The sequence below is a fragment of the Falco punctatus genome (assembly GCF_963210335.1).
Source record: "Falco punctatus genome assembly, chromosome: 14".
NCBI classification, from domain to species: domain Eukaryota; kingdom Metazoa; phylum Chordata; class Aves; order Falconiformes; family Falconidae; genus Falco; species Falco punctatus.
This window is the reverse complement of record NC_137594.1, coordinates 40,372-45,087: the sequence shown is the minus strand read 5'-3', so window position 1 is coordinate 45,087 and position 4,716 is coordinate 40,372.

Here is a 4,716-nt window from a genome sequence, read left to right as displayed (position 1 = left end):
CTGCCGGATGAAGCTGCTGAAACCGGCGGCTGCCGCTGCCCCGTCGCCACCCGGCTGCGCGGCGACAGCCGGCCCGGCGCCCAGCAGCTCGCACCCAAAGAGCGGCTGGTTGATGACCAGCCCCTGGCCGGAGGCACCCAGCGAACGGAGCGGCAGCGCGGGCTGCCGACCAGCCGCCACAGTCTGGCGGGGAAGGTGTCGGCACTGACGGGGACGGGCTGCTGCGACGCGTCCGTGTCGGTAGGTGGCACCAACGCCGCGCTCAACCGCCGCCCGCGCGGCCTCCGCTTCCCCCGCCACGCGCCGAACGGCACGTGCCCCGCCTGCGAGGCGCTGCCCGCCGCGCGCGGCCCCCGGCCCTCAGCCCCGCCGCGGCGCTGGTCCGCGCAGCGCCCCGGTCCCCCGGCACGGCACGGCCGCAGCCCGGCCCCCCCTCAGCCCCGCCATCCCCTCGGCCCCGCCATCCCCCTCGGCCCCGCCATCCCCCTCGGCCCCGCCATCCCCCTCGGCCCCGCCATCCCCCTCGGCCCCGCCATCCCCCTCCGCCCCGCCAGTCCCCTCGGCCACCCCCTCCGCCCCGCCGGTCCCCTCACCCCGCCGGCCCCTCAGCTCCGCTGCCACCAGCATCTCCCGTAGCTTCTGTGAGCGACCGGGCGGCTGAGGCCCGGGGCCGAAAGCTGCCGCTCGGGGCGGCCCCGCTGCCAGCCCAGAGCCGTCCCGGGAGCAGCCTGGAGGTTCTTGAACCACGGCGCGGGTGGGCGCCGGGCCGTGGAAAGCGGCTGCAGGCGGGGCAGAGCGGGGAGCACGCGCTCCGCGGCCCCGCACCCCGCCATGGCTGCCCGGCGCCCCGGGACGGCGCGCGGGAAAGGGGGGGCGCCGCAGGACCACGTGACACAGCATCGAATCCCAGGGAGGGGCGGGGCGGGGGCGGGTTCTGCTGAGCAGCCGGACCTGCCCGGGCCGCCGCGGCTGCCGCGGGGTGCGGGCGGCGGGGACGGAGGGGGCGGAGTGGGTGCGGGCGGCGGGGGCTGGGGAGCTGCTCCATGTGCCGGGGGCACCCCGGGCTGGTGCGTGCCCCGCCGGGAGGAATGCAGCCGGCAGAGCAGGTGTTGCAAAGTGTCGGCTTGAAAACCACTGGCAGTTCACAAAAGGAAAAGCAAATTTATAAAGAGTGCAGAGGAACACGGAACAAATCGGGAATTGTGTCACGTTTGCCCTAAACCCACCCCAGACCTGTGCAGCTCTGATCCCCACGCCAGAACAGATCAGGTGGAGTTAAAATGGGGCAGAGAAAATCAGCAGCGAGGATAAGAACTAGCTTCAGCGGAAGGAAATACTGAAGAAGGAATCTTCAGAGGGGCAGTTATTGTATAAAAAGATAGGTAGTAAAGTTGTAGTTAGTGTAAAGGAGGCAAGCGTCGTAATAATGGAGGATTTCAAACAGGAGAAATCAAATCACAGAGAAACCGGGGAACTGATTGCCACAGGATGTTTTGGGTACCATAATGTTACTTGGCTAAGGGAGGGTGTGGGGGGGTGCGTGTGTGTGAAGAAAAGAGAGAGGAAAAAAGAACAAGATTAGCTACATTCACAAAGACTAGAACTCTTAAAGCGGCACCTTTGTCACTGCGAGTGCTTGCACTGTGCGCTGGCACAGCTCTGAGGCGGTGCCTGAGCTGCACTGGTGCAGATCTGCCCTCTCCTCAGCCTTGTGCTGTCAGCTGTGACTGCAGGCAGACTGCAGGAGCCAGCAGAACCATCCTTACCGCTGCAGAACAGGAATCTGCTATGAACCAACAGGCAAAGAAGAGCAGGGAGCCAGGGAAGGAAGAGTGCGGTGATCTCTCTCTGCTTGCATCTTGCCCACAGGTCACCAGCAGTGGCAGAAGAAAATGACATTCCTCTGTCTTGGCTGCCCTCAAAGCAAGACAGTGAGAAAACTGAGCACCTGTGTGTTTTGTGAGCTCAAATATATTATCTTGACCTCAAATATATTATCTTGGAGTTGTCGTAAGATTTCTTAGCAAGAAGGTACAAAACCAAACCTCTTCTTCAACTAAAGTCGTCCTTATTGCTTTGGTTTACAGCACAGCCCCTAACCACCAAGGCAAGTAAAAGTGCAGTAACTTCCAGAAAGGGGGCAAAATTGAATAAACTGATGGGAAACTGTTCCTATTTTTAAACTGAAAGTAATATCCCTCTGCTCTTCTGCATAGCTGAAGTGAGGAAAATGATGTTTGGGTGGGGTTGCTAACAGTGTTTCACACTTCAAATCAAACCAGAAGCAGAAATTTTGTCAATGTTGTCATCAAAGCTGAAATCCAGCACCACAGAAGGATGCTGCTTTACCCAAGGAATTAATGGCCTACAATTCTAGTAAGCTCATGCTGTCATCTTCTCAAGAGGCTTTGCATTTTTTCCCCCTCTGTAATAATTTATTCAGAATTAGGTTGCTCAGTGTAAACAGCCAAAACTTAAGTAAAGCAAATCTGAAAAATCCAGAAAAATGTCCACAAAGAAATGCTTCTCGGCATTCTTGAGGTTGTCTTTTGCATTACTTCAGTGAAATGAATTTGGGTTTCTTTCTCCCTGTGCAGCAAGAGTGCCAGAAGACCATGACTACCTGATGGTGGGACAGGTGAGGTTTTTAGTGTATCATCCGTAAATCAGGGCAGAGCCAGCAATAACTGAAATGCAGAGCATGATTCCCTAAAACTAACACACAGAAACAGCGGTCCCTTTCGTACCACTGGCCATTCTTGACTTCAGCCACAAGAGTGGGTTCATTTGCCACTTCTTGGTCAGTGGGTTAAATTTGGTCCTGAGGGCTTTAATTGTTACTTTACTGTCAAAGATTGTTATTAGCCAAAGGTGATGGGAGCTGCAAGAATAAATAGCTTATTACTAATTTGTGTCATTGACATATGGACTCAGTGCTTTCCTTCTTTTTCACCCATGTGAACTCAAACTGCTGTTAGCCCGCACGCCCCTATTTGCCATGTACCACGGCAGTTACTCTCTGGTGTCTGCCTCTCCCACAGCTGTGCCTTTCTCTGCAGCTAGCTTTCTTCCTCCTTCCCTGCTGCGGGACACCAGCGATGTGTCCATTGTACAGACGAGAAGGTGGGCCTTTGCCAGAAATTCATAATCCTCTTCTGCCAGTGCTTAACCTCCATTCCAACCCTTTGTAATAACCTCCTGGTTTTCTACATTTCCCTTGCTTATACATCTATATATAGTACAAAAACCCCCTACCAACTTAACGATGTAGATTACACATTTTGCAAACTGATTCTGCAGAGCTGAACAAAAATGTTATTGTTAGCTTGTCTACTGTATGTCAGGGCAAGGACAGCTGCATTTCCATGCAGTGTGCTGACCCTGACTACCATCCAAGGACATACCACTGTTAGTAAAGGCAGCACTTAATCCCTGGAAGGTTTTACCAGGTTAAGTGGAGGATTTTTCATCACTTGGAAAATGTAAATCAATGTGTGCTTTTGTTCAGCTACCAGTTAGTTGAGGAAGTGACCAGTTTACGTTATCAAGCCTGTAATTTGCAGAAGGCCAGACATGCTACGTACAGTCACCCTTCCTGGGCTGAAAATGTCCACCTCTAAATGCATAAGAGGAATGTACATATATAATACAAAGCTGGAAAATAACTGTTCTTACCATGATTATAGGCATGTTAGATTTGTGAGTGGTAAGAAGTGTTGCTGTAATTATTTTCAGTTTTGTTAGGAAGATAACAAAGAACCGTTGAGAAACATTCCCTAGAGAATTAACATTTTGGAAGAAAAGTGATTTTTCTTACATTTTTTTTCTAGCTAAAGAAATAATTAGCTAGTACAGAAGGATGGGTATTATTTTCTTATTGAATGTATAGCAGTACAAATCTTTGAGCTCCAGACCTCTTGTAGCGCAGCTAAGACAGAGTCTCATACTACTACATTTTAATTTGTTCTGGATCAACATAAGTAAACATTGAGTATTTCTATCCATTTCATCTTAGTTAGGAAGGAAAGAAGGACCTAGATGCTTTGCTAATAAGTCAGATAAGATTAAACTCAAAACTGTTTTCAGATCTGTCAAATTTTGGCAAATAATCTCTATTTTTAATTAGGGATGGGATTAGGTCTGGAAGCACGAGCACAGTACAAGACAACCAACTTTCCTACTCAGCTGACTCATCTGAAACTATGGAACATGACAATTTTAGAACAGAAGCCTAAGAACATATCATCAGCCCATTTTTCTCAGTTCTGTCTTAAGTGATCTTTGAGAAGCATAGTTAACCTCTTTCATGTGTTAATACCGTATTAAATTGCCTTATTGCTTTTTGATGCAGAGAAACTTTGGTGTTGATTTCTCTGATTCGTTTCAAGAATGTTTTTTTCTTGTAAGCTTGAAAAAAGAATATTCCACTGAAATAAGTTGATTGCAAGGAGTTTCAGTAATTGAATCCCTAGATAGTTGTCTTTATGCTGGGAGGTTTTGTCCCACTTCTAATGGATTTTCAATGCTGAAACAGTTTCATTTAAAACTGTTGCCATAAAACATGTTAGAATTTTCTAATTTTGTTGCAGGATTTTTTTTCCCCAAAAACCTTTTTAAAAGCTGAGGTTGAAGATAATATTATTACACTAAGAAATACTGTAAAATATATTCTGAGAAATTAGAAAGATGTCTACAAGCTAGACCTGTTAAGACTAT